General features: G+C 42.9%; 1 pseudogene; it reads right to left on the reverse strand.

Annotated features, from left to right (window-relative positions):
• Window positions 1-15,445: 15,445 nt before the first annotated feature.
• LOC123457672 overlaps window positions 15,446-15,643 on the reverse strand; it is a 38,982-nt pseudogene continuing 38,784 nt past the window's right edge.

A 15,643-nucleotide genomic window follows, 5' to 3' on the forward strand; every position in this document is an offset into this window, starting at 1 on the left:
CTCATATGAGTAGAGAAGATAAAAATAAAATCTAGTTCAGTTAAAGTGTAACTCACAGAAGGGATATGATTTTGAAGTCAGAATATGTGAATTTAGTATATTTTGCTCTTCTTCAGGAATCTTTAGTTCCTCTTTCCTAAAAGCTAAATGTTTGAAAAAAGAACAAAAACCTGTTCCAGTTAGAACTTTTTGGTGTTTACAATTACAGACCAGAAGAATGCTGTTAATAGCAATATATATCATAATATGGAAACATTTGTGGTTACATATTCACGAAAAGAAGTACCTTCAAAGGTTCATGTATGGATTGTACATATTTTGTTGAAAATAAAGTTCTACAACACAGAGGAGGGGACAGAAAGAAAATAGAAGTTAGAGGACGGGGAGGAGTGCTGTGAATCTTGTCATGGCCTTGGCACCCATAAGTTTGTCAGCAGCTGTGGACCTGCGTAAGATCTGTGCAAGACAGGGTCAGCCAACATTCTGTCATGGATGTGGGTGGGGCTATGAAGCTACCTTGTGCCCTGAGTAGCTATTGGAAGTCAGTGGTTGCAGGGGAAGAAAGAATCATTGCAGTGATTAAGCCACTGGTAGATGGTGAGAAGAAAGAGATCATCAGGTGTGTGAAGGGAAAAGAGAGGGTAATGGGGTTTGTATGATCAAAACACAATATACATATGTGTGAAATTGTCAACAAACAAATTTAATAGAAAAAGAAAGTGCAGTTGTAGTTCCTACTAATGAAATCAAGGTAGACCTGTTGTGAGAGATAATAAACAGGAGGAATAGATTGTGTATTATCAAAATGCAGAGAATGAACAAAGGAGAAAGAAGAGGAAAGATTCAGCTCTACACCAGAGTAACAGGCTTTAATTGGGAAAGCCTGAAAAGGGCACTGGCCAGGCAGGTCAAAAACAATTTCTCTTACATACTAGGGAGTTCTTAAAGGCGCAGTGCAATCATTGGAGTTCTTCTCTTGCAGGACATTCCACTTTGGGAGCCTGGGCCACTTCAGAGAAACAGCAGCTAGACAACTGATCTGGACCATTTCAGAGAAATGATCTTGCAGTTGAGATAGATGGTTGAGGCCACTTCTAGACACCAGAAACTCGTGCATTGTTAAATGACAATCAGAGTTCAAACATGGAGACATACTGGTTCTAACACTCCCAACTATGTAATTATATAAAGTGTACAAGGAGGGATGATAAGAAGTGGGTTCCAGTCACATAGTTCTGGCAGTAGGGGTCATGGTGAACTTGGACCTTCATAGGACTGTAGCTGGAGTACTGCTTCAATCTGATCTTAAGAGGTTACTCTGGAAATTTTTATAAGAAATCTCTGAAAAGGGCAGAGAAAGCAGTGGAGAAACAGTAGGCTGAGGAGGCTGAGTACAAATGTGATTGATGAGGGCGGAGCCATGTGCAGGGTGGGGACATTCTGACCATGCCTAATCTAGAGGCAGTTCCTGTAATTTTTTAACTTTTGATTGACCATCTCCACATATATAGACAATATCCCATGATCATAATACCTTCCTACTGCCCCCCCTTTTCACCTGCCCTGTTTCACCTGCACTGAATTCCCCTTCTTTCCAACTAATTTCTCATCTGTTTTGATGTCATCCTTTTTTCCCTCCTCCTCTTATGCAGTTCTTGTGTAGGAAGCATAGGCCCTTTGAGGTCGTGAATGGCATGGCTACTTTGTGTCTGGAAGACAATGTTGCAAAGTCCTCCTCACCTACCTTTGGCTCTTATATGCTCTCTCCCACCTCTTTCTCGATGTGGTAGAGATGCCTCCCTTAGTGCTAAGTACTGCAGTGTCACTTTTTCCCAGCACTTTGATAAGTTTTGAGTCTTCTCAAGTGTCTGTGCCATCTGAAAAGAGAAGCTTCTCTCACCAAAAGTTACAGTAGTACTAGTAAGTGGGCATAAACATACACATTTAGAGGACAGTTTGGTGGGCATAATATATCAGTTTTGCCAGACAACAGTAGTAGTCCCCCACCCCCAAGGCTTATGACCTCTCCATAAGCTTTCGATCAGGTTTTCAGTGTCAGGAAGGGATTCCTTAACACAAATACAATCAGAGAGCAGTTGGCTTTCCCCATAACAGACGTGCCACCATTAAATGTACTGGTACTTTTGGTTCATTGGGCAGATATCAAACTTGTAGAGTCCACTACTGGTTAAACCTATTGAAAATTTTTCTTTCCTACCAGGCTGCATAGCCCTTTTTTGTATTATGACAGCAGAGAGGAGGCTTCTACCTCAGCTCTGCGTTGATTTCTAGGTATCCTGCAGTTCAAGCATATGGTGTCTTCATGAATATGGTCTCACCATCTACTTCGGGTGGAAAACCAAAAGCTATGGAAATAGCCTATGCTCTTTTGGGGGGCATCAGATCAACAACTCACTGGAAGGTATCCCAACACTGGCACTGATTTTTTCTTATAATAATCTATGGATTTAGGGGCACAGCATTATCTATTCCCAGACCCTACTTCTTCCCAAACTTTTTTTTTATTATTAAGTAGAAACTTTGTGTGGGCACATCACATGTTGGTACATCATTTCACCTCTCCCTGCTCCCACTCCACTGAGGACCCTCCATAGTGGGATTGCTGGTATTACCATGAAGTACTGGATAATGAATTGTGAGAACAACAGTCAGTTGTTGTGGTAGGGAGGCAATGTCCCAGGATAGTCCCTCCCACTCTGTGGCTCTTCCATTCTTCCTGTCTCTTTTTCTGAAAAATTCCCTGAGCCTTGGTATTCTTTTTTTTCCACTTTTTTTTTTCAATTGACAACTTCTATGATTGTAAACAATATCTCATGGTAATTATCTCCCTCACCTCACTTTCCCCTTTAAAATTCCACTCTCCATCATATTTCTTCCCCTCACTTTTGGACAAAGGATTTTTGAAGGATTCCTCTCATGTTGAGTGGAGAAAGTCCTCATTTGTGTGGTGGAAACCTGTAGTGAAGTATGGAGGTGCATCACTGAGCCATGCATCTGGGTAGGCAGGAATCAGCATGATCCAGAGAAGAGCATATAATATGGAGAAATGGCTCAGCCAGATCTATTAGTGAGGTAGGTGAATTAAGTTAGGAGGAAGAGGTAAGGAATGCAAAAAGAGGCTGCCATATGTCAGTCCAAAGAGACCAAGTAGTTGGGGAATGTCAGAGAGTGCCCTGAGTTGAACAAGACAAGAGGCAGGGGTGATCCTGTCCCCATGAAGCTGGAGTGAAAAGTGGTGAGGGTGTCCATTAGAAGGCCATTTTTGTGCTCCACCTTTCCTGATGACTGAGGACCCCAAGGACTGTGGAACTTCCATGTGACATTAAGAGCTTTGCTAATGGCCTGTGTAATTTGACATACAAATTTGAGGTCATTATCTGTCTGGATGGAGGATGGGTCCCCAAACCAAGGAGTGATCTTGGTTGGAAGCTTTGCTGTTAGTTGTAGGAAGTGCCTCTACCCATCCTGACCTCTACCCATCCTGATAGAGAAGGTGTCATTTCCCAGGGTGCTTGCGAGTGGTATCAAGTTGCAGGGCTCTGCAGGCAGATGACCTCAGAACTGGTAAGTGGAAAAGCCAGGGCTAAGAATGGTTTGAGGGTTAGTTTTCTGGTATACGATGCAACTCAGAGATGTAGTTCTGAAAAGTTGTTTCAGGTGAGGGTTTAAGTGAATATGGGTTTCAAGGAATTGAATGAAAGGGAGAGTTAGCTTTGAAGTTGGTGTGGATTTATTTGAGGAAGTCTTCTACCTGGGAGGGCGGAAACAATTTTCCTGAAAGATAGCAGAAGGTTTCCCTAAAGGTTTCTCCTTCCTACTATTGATGTGTGCGAATGTAAGAAGGTGGGACAAGTGACGAGTAGAAAAGGGCGTTGTGGGGTTTTCTGAGATCAGGGTGCTCAGGGTGATATGGCCATAGGACACTGGTCACTGTGGTATTTCCCGGACCAAGACAGTGTGTTGAGCCCAAATACTGGCCTACAGCCACATGAAATATAGCTTAGCTTCTATCTCTCTGGTTTCATTAACAATGGATAATAGCAACCTTAGTGAATGGGAAATCTGACTCTTGGAAATTCTGCAATAATCTTGCTGTTTGCACTTGGGGTCTCCTTGAACATGAGATATCTCCATTTCCTCCAAATCAGTGAATTTGAGTGAACAATATTGTAAGCATACTTGGAGTGTATATATGTTCATACGTTTATGTTCGGCTAAAGTGAACATTCTAATTAATGCTATGAGTGTGCCTGCTGAGAGGTAGTGCCAGGGATGGGAGAGGATTGGTCTCTAAGATCTTTCATTGTGGAAAGTGAATTCTGTGTCTTGGTATCCCTCCACAACAGCATACCAGCCTGGTAGGGAGGCTCTTTAGAGGAGCTCCCACCTATAAACCAATCTTGCACTTCTGGAATATGTGTGTCCATGAGATGGTCATAGAGTCTAAGATGTCAGTGCAGGAATGCTGGAGGTCAGGAGGGAGGGGAGGGTTTGGAGGGAGTAGAGTGGCAGGATTAAGAGGAGGCAAAGGTTCAGCGACACTGAGGGATGAAGAAGAACAGAATGGAGGGATTAGAGGCACCAAGGAGAGGAGGAAGACAGGGCACAGGGGCTGAGCATATTGGGTAGTAGATGAGAAGAGAAGACAAAGGATGTGTTTAAAAGTAATACTTGTATGGTTGGTTGAAGAATCAAGGTAGAGAATACATATGTAAGCCCTTTGTAGACATTTTACAAAGCTCATACTATTTCTTTGCTTAAAAATATTATTACTCATTTATTATTATCCTCTTCCTAGTCTGTTGGCCACTGCTCTGTAAAACTCTGAAGTCAGACATGAAGTATGGTTTTAAGTCAAATAACTTAATCATTCAAGTTTCTCCCACCATGTAACTTCTCATCTTACGTGGTCAGCAGCTTCTCAGCTTATAAGTTACCTATCAGATGTTTATAAAGTATTAAGCATAAATGTAATCATCATTTGCAGTAAACATATTTTTTGGAATCAGTATGGTATACATGAAGATAATCAAATTTGTTACAAAAAAAAAAAAAAAGTAATACTTAAGGCTTCTGCAATATGAAGGGAGTCTGTGTCCAGGACCTTAAGGCAGGGGATCCGACCCTTATAAATAGAATCTAATTGTTTGGAAAAATATGCCAAAAATTTGTCAGTCTCCCACTGGTTGAGCTAAAAGAACTATGGCTTGCTTTGGGACACTATGGAGATAGAGGTGGAGATGATGGCAGAATTAAGGGAGAGAGTGGGCTGGAACCTGGGTAAAGCCTGTTTGTGGGGGGGTTGTAGTTCAGAAGTGGACACTAGATGCTCAGGAGGGTCTCCTTTTCCTGCATCATGCAAGGGATTGGCAAAGATAATGACATTGGGAACTCAGAAGCAAAAAAAAAAAAAAAAAGAAAACAAAATGTGCCTGAGAAGGAAGGGAAATCTCTGTTAGTTTTGAGGAAGGGAACCACAGAAATGGACAGTTTCCAGTGGTCAGGAATTCCACAGGTTAATGACTAACACCAGGTAAGTTACCCAGGGGCATATGTGCTGAACTTTGGACCTGGATACCTAACATTACTGGTTGTCCAAGAAGCTAAAGAGAGAAATGGTATGAATTTGGTAGAGGTCCTTTGAGGATGAGCAAAGAGGCAGTTCATCCACACTAAATTAATTGTAGGAAGGAAAGAGAAACAATGGAAGGGAAAATAAGCCTGTTTATAGGATCAGACCAAAGAACTGGGGGCTGTGCCTACTCCCTTCAGGAAGAACTGTCCAAGTGAGTGTTGAGATGGATGAGATTCAGGGCAGCTCCAAGTGAAGACAAAGGGGTGAAGGGATGGTGAAGATGCCATCCTTGAGGTCAAGGACTGAAAATGGGTGGTAGATGAGGAAACTTGAAAAGGGAGGAAATAGAGGTCAGGAACCAGAGGGTAGGTTGGTATTGTGGCAGGATTAATTTAGGTTTCCTAAAAGACAGGCAGATTTCTGTCAGAGTACTTGATTGCCCACCAAAGGTTAGTGGTAAGTCCCTACTGCTGAAGACACCTTATGTGGTTGACATGTAAAATGGAATGGAATGGCTGGAAGTTGGAAGAGAGTCAGTCCCCAGACAGTCAGTGCATCTAGTGCCAAAAGGTGCTACATGGGCAATTGAGGGAAATGACCAATATCTGTCCAAGCAACTTATTATCTAACCTCAGCAGCAAATAGCCTGTGTGATGCCCACCAAGTGAAATAGTGACACAAAGCCATGTTGGGGAACCAACTGCTCTTGATTTGGCTAACTGATTCCCTCAGTGGTATGGGACCCATAGCTGGAGCTGGGAAACAATTCAGAACCATAACCAAACATAAGCCCACTCTGTAGTTTCAAGCTACCAACAATCATGGGCTACAAAAGGGTCTACATCTATTAAATTCTCTATTTAAAAAAATGTTAGTGTTGGGCTGGAGAGATGGCTTAGCGGTTGAGCGCTTGCCTGTGAAGCCTAAGGACCCCGGTTCTAGGCTCGGTTCCCCAGGTCCCACGTTAGCCAGATGCACAAGGGGGCGCACACGTCTGGAGTTCGTTTGCAGAGGCTGGAAGCCCTGGCGCGCCCATTCTCTCTCTCTCCCTCTATCTGTCTTTCTCTCTGTGTCTGTCGCTCTCAAATAAATAAAAAAAAAAAAAAGAATGTTAGTGTTATCTCATTTTTCCTGGTGCTAACCTACTCTCTGTTGGAGAATCTGTTTTTCTTTTTCAGATACATGTAGATCCTAAGAAGAAAGCCACCCCATCATACCTCAATAGGGCCCTGGATGAAAGTAATAAAAATTGGGAAAACAAGCAAGAGTGCTGTTTTTCTGATGAACCAGATACCAACACAAGGGGGAAGGAGATCAACATAGAGAAAAACCATCTCCACCAAATCAGAGTGCCAGAGCCCCAGAGGCCCCCAATAACTAATCACTGAAGCAGACCAAGAATGAACCCAACATGGCTCAGGGAAATTTTGCAGAAGAAGGGGAAGAATGTCAGAGCCACATGTTGGGTCAGGATATGCAGAGACATTTATCTTACCCATAACTGGTTAACTCCACAATGCATGACCCATTTATCTCAACAAGGAGGGCCAAGGGGAGGGGATAGGTCACGGATGAGCCTGACAATGGTACCAAATTGATTGTATTTACTGAATATTAAACTATTCAATTAAGTTAAAAATAATAATAAAAAAAGAAAAACAATTGGCAAAAGTCCTGTAATAAACAGGATTGACATTTGGGTTTTAGAGCAGGAATGGAAGTATTGGGGCTAGACAGATGGCTTAATGGTTAAGGTGCTTGCCTGCAAAGCCTAAGGACCCAGATTCGATTTCCCAGTAGCCACATAAGCCAGATGCACAAGGTGGTGCATATATCTGGAGTTTGTTTGCAATAGAGGCCCTGGCTTGCTGATTCCCTTTCTCTCTCTCCATCATCATTAATAAAATACTTTTTTAAAGAAGGGAAGTATATGGGGAGTGTTGTAGTTATCTTTTCATTGCTTGAATAAAGTACTTGAAGAAAATCAGCTAATGGGAGAAAAGTTTTTTGTTGTTGCTATTGTTTATAATGGCTTACGCTCTTGAGGGGAAGGATCATGATTACAAAGATAGCATGTCATGCACAGAGGCTCATCACCTCTGCCACAGCAGGTAAAAAACAGAAGCCAGAGGATGAGCCAAGTTCTGCAAAGAGGGTCAGCCATAATGCCATTAAGCTTGACCCCAATAGCATGTCTCCTTCAGCAAGTTTCACCTCCCAAATTACCATCAGCTGGGGACTAAGCATTCAGAACACATGAGCTTAGGAGGAGCATATGATTCAAACCATCAAAGGTGCATTGTTCATCCAGGCATGGTGGCACACGCCTTTAATCCCAGCACTTGGGAGGCAGAGGTAGGAGGATTGCCATGAGCTCAAGACCACCCTGAGACTCCATAGTGATTCCAGGTCAGCCTGAGCTAGAGTGAAACCCTACCTCAAGAAAACAAAACAAACAAACAAACAAAAGAAAAAGGTGCATTGTTCAGAATTGAATATCAACAGAAAGAAGGCAGAAAAGGTGGGTGCTTCAAGGCCCTGGAGCCCTCTAGGCTGAGTGGTGGGGAGTAACAGAGATATAGTGGGAAGGGTCTTTAAGGAAGATTTTTAATGGGGCACAGTGGGAAGTTTGATAGGGTGGCTACTACCCCAGATCACAGGGACAATTAGTGCAGTGAGTTGGGGTGGGTGCTTCAATACGGCATGAAAAAACGAATTGGGAATTGTTAACTAACACAGATATGGACATTTCTTCCCATTTTGTGGAGAAGGTCCCATGCAGTAGGGGGAAGGGATAATTAGAAATAACCAAAGGGAATGTTCAAAAGTAATCTTATCAAAGGAGCAAACAGGAGAGTGATATGGTGATTCTTTTTTTAAATTTTTATTAAAATTTTCCATGATTATAAAATATATCCCATGGTAATTCCCTCCCTCTCCACCCCCACACTTTCCCAGTTGAAATTCCATTCTCCATCATATTACTTCCCCATTACAATCATTGTAATTACATATATACAATATCAACCTATTAAGTATCCTCTTCCCTTCCTTTCTCTACCCTTTATGTCTCCTTTTTAACTTACTGGCCTCTGTTACTAAGTATTTGCATTCTCACGCAGAAGCTCAGTCATCTGTAGCTAGGATCCACATATGAAGAGAACATGTGGCACTTGGCTTTCTGGGTCTGGGTTACCTCACTTAGTATAATCCTTTCCAGGTCCATCCATTTTTCTGCAAATTTCATAACTTCATTTTTCCTTACCGCTGTGTAGAACTCCATTGTATATATGTGCCACATCTTCATTATCCGCTCATCTGTTGAGGGACATCTAGGCTGGTTCCATTTCCCAGCTATTATAAATTGAGCAGCAATAAGCATGGTAGAGCAGGTACTTCTAAGGAAATGAGATGAGTCCTTTGGATATATGCCTAGGAGTGCTATAGCTGGGTCATATGGTAGATCAATCTCTAGCTGTTTTAGGAACCTCCACACTGTTTTCCACAATGGCTGGACCAGATTGCATTCCCCCCAGCAGTGTAGAAGGGTTCCTCTTTTTCCACATCCCCGCCAGCATTCATGATCATTTGTTTTCATGATGGTGGCCAATCTGACAGGAGTGAGATGGAATCTCAATGTAGTTTTAATCTGCATTTCCCTGATGACTAGTGACGTAGAACATTGTTTTAGATGCTTATATGCCATTCGTATTTCTTCCTTTAAGAACTCTCTATTTAGCTCCATAGCCCATTTTTTGATTGGCTTGTTTGATTCCTTATTATTTAACTTTTTGAGGTCCTTGGAGCTCTTCCTTCGGAGAGCACTATCAAGAGAGCCAAGCACTTGTGCATTACTATGGAGACTGATGGGGAGAGGGCATGATCGTGAATGGAGTTTCAAAGGGGAAAGAAGGGGGGCAGGAGGGTATTACCATAGGATATTTTTTATAATCATGGATGTTGTTAAAAAATTGGAAGAAAAAAATAAAAAATATACTATGTTACAAAATATCTACAAAACAATAATTGAAAGTGCATGTCCATTCCCATAATTCCTGAATCTAGAAACAAGTCAGTGAACACTTATATAGCAAATGTTAAAACATACTGAAGTGCCAGAGAGCTGTGCCCTAAAGGAAAAGATCAACTCAGGTATACTGAATTAAGCCTGTAATCCTAGAATTTAGGAGATAAAGACAGGAGGATCTGGAGTTCAAGGTCATTCTTGGCTATACAGCAAGTTCAAGGCCAGCCTTGGCTACATGAGACTATCTCAAAAGAAAAGGAAAGAAGGGAGAGAATGAACAATGATGGTATGTCCCGAACATATCATTCAGTTAATCATTATAAGGTTTTGGAAGACTCAGTCTGACATTGCAATTGTTCAGAGGGAACAATATCTGACAACTCTGTTTTGTATTTATTGGAATGAAAACCCCCAAATATGAATCTTGTCTTGATGAGTATCCAACATTTACATAACTTCAGAAACTGGTACCAAGAAAAAAAAAAATCTCAGTAATGGATATCTCTACTTACCACTTCAAACAAAATGCAGAGAAAAGCCAAACCCTAGAGAAGTAAGTTTCCCAGAGATCAGTATGCCAGAAATCAACTTCTGCAGGACTCAATGCATTAACCAAGGGATGTGGAATTTTCCATGATGCACAAAACAAAACTATGAATTGGGTCATTGATCCTCAAATCACCCTTCTTTTGACCCACATAACCAGATAAGATGTACATTTCATTTACCATAACAAGAAGGGAATAGAAATTTTAGAACTAAAGCTAATTTTATTTTTCTCTGTTTTAATGTAAGATTATGCACTTCCTTATTTTTTAGTCATAGTGATGTCATTTCTATTCTGAACTGTTGGTGATTTTGTAAAAATTTCTCTTAACCTGTGAAGATAAAACAAATAGCCTCTTAAAAATAAAAACAGAAAGAAACCTGATGTGATGCTGAGGCCCAAGAAAAGTGTCAAGTCCAGCAGCCTGGTCTCATTCTTCTCTTCCCTGTCTTTGATTTCTGGCCCAGCTCCAAAAATCAGAGTAAGGCTCAACAGTGACCTCTAGGGGGTTAATATTTCCAGTTAGAACATTGTTGAGTTGGGAGAACAATGGAAATAGTGCCCCCAAACTACATATAAATGTTGACATTGGACCTGAAAACAAAGCCCACAAACTTGGTGGTGAAGGCCAGCAAACTCTGAATAGTAAGATTATAAATTACTGTGATTTTTGTCCATGGAATTATGATCGGTTTTCTAATTTTTGCAATAAAAATGTTTACTCAGAACAAAACATTATATGTGACAGAGTAACACTTAGGAAGTTGCACTTATACATTTTTTTTTAATTTAGTGATATTCTTAGATTATAGACATAACTTAAGAGAAGGAAGGCAGAGCTCTTGTCCACGGAGACAAGAGGGGTGCCTGGAAGTGGAAAAGCCCTCAGGTAATTTTGTTGTTTTGGCTTTTTGAGGTAGGGTCTCACTCTCGCCCAGGCTGAGCTGGAATTCACTATGTAGTCTCAGGGTAGCCTTGAACTCATAGCAATCCTCCTACCTCTGTCTCCAAAGTACTGGGATAAAAGGCATGCACCACCATGTCCCGCTCATGTAAGTGATTAAGGGGGACAAACACCCCAAAGTCACAGAGGTTCCAATGCCTACAACTCAGAAAACTATGTAAACATTGTGTCTGACATTTGAGGCTCAAGTCAGAAATGGCTTAAGTAAAGAGAAACGTAGCTGGGACTGTAAAACAAGAAATTTATGGACATTTCCTCTTGGAAAACCTCTGCTTTTCCAGCTGGAGACATGGCTCAGTGGTTAAGGTGCTTGCTAGTAAAGCCTAACAACTTGGTTCAATTCCCAAGAACCCATGTAAAGACAGATGCACGAAATGCTGCATGCATCCGGAGTCCCTCTGCCATGGCTGGAGGCCCTGAGGTGCACGTCCTCTCTCTCTCTCCCTCTGCTTGCAAATATATATATATTAAAACCTATGATTTCATTCTTTCCCTGACTTTTCATTTCCACTGCTCAGCCTGGCTCTCAGGTGTCCTGCAGCCTCTCTGACCAGGGAAGGAAGTTCACACAGCCCTAGAACATTCACTGTGGACATGAAGAAAGTGGCTCTGAAGGAAGCCAGGGTCACTCCTCCCAAGAGGCCCAACTTTCTCAGGGTGACTCTGGGCAGCAGAGTGAGCAGGGCCATCAAGACTCCGCCCTTTGCATTGCATGGGAACCTGCAGGCTTTCTGCATGACCTTGGCTGGACCTGTGAGGGCCACAGCCCTGTTGATGTCCACAGGCCAAGGACATCCAGGCTCCTCCATGCTATGGCTTCACAGTCCCTCCATGCATAAAGTTAAATTCTGCCTCTTATCATCATTTTCAGAACCATTTGTTCTTCATGACCCTCTTTCCTGCACTTCTCATGTGACTGACACCAGCACCAGGTGGACTTTGCCAGCAATATTGTAAATCCAGGAGGTGGGGGTGGGTTGAATTTTGACCATGAGGGGGAAGAACTCCTTCAGCAGTCTTCCTTCAGACCCCCTCCTCTCAAAGAATTTGCATTCTCACTAGCTTGAGCTTTCAAAGGGTTTGTTTTGCTCTCTAGTCATCTTTTCTATTGTCTTATGCAGATCAGCTGACCTATCTTTAATGGTAGATCTCTAACAATTCTAGCTAAAGTGGCCTTAAGCCTGTCTCTGTGCATGTGACTTTGACTGTTCTTACCTCTTTTTCTAATATCCTTTTGCTCAACACTTTCTTCTGTCAAATTCATAAGTTCATTTATTCCAAATTAAACTATGTTAAACATCTCAGAACATAAACAATACACAGCCATCCTCTAGCCCAGACACAGAATGGTCATTTTTTCTAACGACCATCTTGGTTTGGGCCAGTTGATCAGAAAAACTTTGGTTCTGTTGCTGTATACGTAGAGAGAGTGAAAGGAAGGTATCTAAGGTTGGCCCCTTATTGCCACCTCCATAGGCCCCACAGACTGGCAGCAAAGCCAGGGATGGGTGTGAAGGAAGGAATATATCCTATGGGGACATGACCCATAGAGTCCAAGAGCTCCCAAGAAACACAGTCAGGGTCTTGGCCATCCTTCCCTCAACACTCTCTACCTATCAGTCTGAATCTGGGTCCTCCTTAAAGGACAATGACAGGGACTTCCAGGAACAGAGATGGAGAGCTGCCAGCTGTCTATAGCTTGGGCTGGAGAAGGTCATTCAGTTACTCCTCTACTACCACCTGTCGATATGTGACAACTTGCTACATTTGTGCTATGCTTCCTCCACCATGATGAAGCTTCCACTGAAGTCTGAGGTGAAATGAACCATTTCCTCTCATAAGCAGCTTTTGCTCAGGTGTTTTCTCCCAGCAACAAGAAGTAACTTCAACACAGAAGATGCCCGAAACCCAGACTGCCCAGGCAGACAGGGGGAGGGAGGAATTAGCTATGCTGCTCTTCAAGTAAGGGCTTCCTACTTTCTAGATTATTCACCCCTGTTCCCTGAGAAATTGTTTTCATCCCTCATGGTCTGGTAGTACTACACTGGGCTTTCAAGCACCACCCAAGCACCACTTACCTGCTCTGGCAGCTAGTCCCAAACTGGCTTTAACCTTGTAGGGGAGCCTCAGGTTTTCCACAGTGGTGAACACTGTGGGTAAGGACAAAAGGCTCCTCAACCAAGCAGAGAAGACAGAGACATATACAGGCTGAGGCTTCATGACAGCAGTATCAAAAGCCAGAGGCAGAGGCTCTCACAGAGCCTCAGGGACACCACAGGGTTTATCTCTGACTCAGAGGCTAGATGGAAAGCCTTCATTATCATGTAGGAGCTTGCTCACTTTATCCTTCAGCCATGGCAGAGGAAGAACAAACAGCCAGAGCTCAAGCTTGCTCTGAACATACAGTAAGCGTTACTGAAGCTCTGTCCCAGGAACACACCTCAGCCAGCAGGGCTCCACCTGAAGGAAACTAAGTAGAAAGCTTAATCAAAACTACCTGAGTCTCTGGGGGACATTTGCATTCAAATCATCACATTCCTAACCTGGCCCCTATCAATTCATGCCCATCTCTCTATTTTAAATGCACATAGTCCAACTTCAAACATTCCCGTTGTTTTTACTTAGGTTAACACCATTCCAAACTCCAAAGTCTCAGATGAGATTCAAGAAAGTCAGTTGTGATCCCTATAAAATCAAAACCCAAGTTAAATACTTCTGACATACGGGCACAGACAAGACATTCCCATTGCCTAAAGAAAGTGCATAGGGAGAGGCTGGAGTGATGCAAGACCAATCACCAGTAGGTGAACATCCAACATCTGCACCTCCATATTTGACTTCTTCAGTGAATGATACAAGAGTTTTCATTTGCAGGTAACTCTCAGGTCACACATTCTACAGTCCAGCCTTGAGTTGTGTGCTATACTTGCCTACCTAGGGCAAGACAGAGCAGTCTATTTCAGTTAGAAATGCACAGCATGTCTGTGCAGGGCATGCCTGAGTTGAATATCAAGAGTTCTCTGAGTAGGGTCATGTGTGTAACCCCAGCACTCAGCTCCAGGTCAGCTCATTCTATTGGATGAGAACCCTGTCTAAAAAAGTAACCTCATATATGTGCCACTTCCATGAATATGGATGTTGTTATTGGATGGGAAAAGAGCAAATAAAATGAGCAGCTGCAAGCAACGCCTGCCTTCTATGTCCTAGGAAGCTATTCTAATTTAGTTTTTTTGAGATAGGGTCTTACTCTGAGGCCAAGGTTTGAGCTTATGATTCTTTTGCCTTGTCTATAGTATTGGGATTACAGGTGTGACCGCACACCCAGTCAAACCTACATTCTTTCTTGTTAGCAGAGCCTGGGGCTATTCAGGCCAGCCTCCACCCTCCAGAAAGCTGTCGTGTTGTGAACAGGGACTGCTCTGTACATAGGCATGAGAAATTCCTCAGATGGAGGAATATTTATTTATTCATTTATTTATTATATATGGTGTGGAGGTGGCACTGTAAGCAAATAAATGTGTCTGGCTTTGTAAAAAATTAATTTGATAGGGAGACAGACAGAGTCAGAATGGGTGTGCCAGGGCCTCCAGCCACTGCAAATGAACTCCAGATGCATGCACTATCTTCTGCATCTGGCTTCTGTGGGTCTTGGGAAATCAAACCTAGGCCCTTTCACTTCACAGGCAAGCACCTTAATGACTAAGCCATACCTCCAGCCTCTGTCCAGCTTTTACATGAGTAGCTGAGGGACAGAACTGAAGTGGCAAGCTTTGTAAGCATGCACTTTTATCAAAGAAGACATTTCCCCATCCCATAGAAGGACGTCTTGAAGGGGCCACTACAGGGGCAAGAGACTCAGAAAGAATGAGTGAGAGATCTTTTAGCCTTCTGCATTCTCCCTGAGATACTCAGACCTGGGGGGGCCTCTTGTCTCTGGGGGTGCCATACACACTGGTCACAGATGGGATAGGTTAAAAGGGAAGAATTTTTGTGCCGTTCAGGTTTCCATGCTGACCAACTCACTGGTAAATCACAGAAGAGAAAATGAGCAAGGTCCCAAAAATATGGGCTCAATAAGGCATGTGGCCCAGGACAAGGCAAGACTTCATCTGTATGTCCTACGAGAATGCTGTTTGCCAGTTACCCACCAACCCTCCCTGCTTGCCACGTGGACACCCCTTTTGCTCTGCCAATCTTCCTGATATTGAGTTCCTCATGGGCAGGACCATGCTGTGTCCCCACCTCTGATGAAGCTGCAGGGCTTGACAGGGCACAGGGATAGAGAGAGAAGGACTCTGCACAAAGAAAACTTTACTTGACAGGGGCAGAAACCTGGACAAATACAGGCCCTTGATCGTGGTAAGAGTGCATCCAGTTGTCCTTCCAGTGTTGAGCCTCCAACTCCAGCACCGTGAAGTCATTCGGGTTCTTCTTCAGCGTCTCCTCAAGCAGGACCAAGTATTTCTGGTGGGGGGAGAGAAGTAGAAGAGCCCTATGGGAAAGATCTCC

This window comes from Jaculus jaculus, chromosome 1, assembly GCF_020740685.1.
Source record: "Jaculus jaculus isolate mJacJac1 chromosome 1, mJacJac1.mat.Y.cur, whole genome shotgun sequence".
NCBI lineage: Eukaryota > Metazoa > Chordata > Mammalia > Rodentia > Dipodidae > Jaculus > Jaculus jaculus.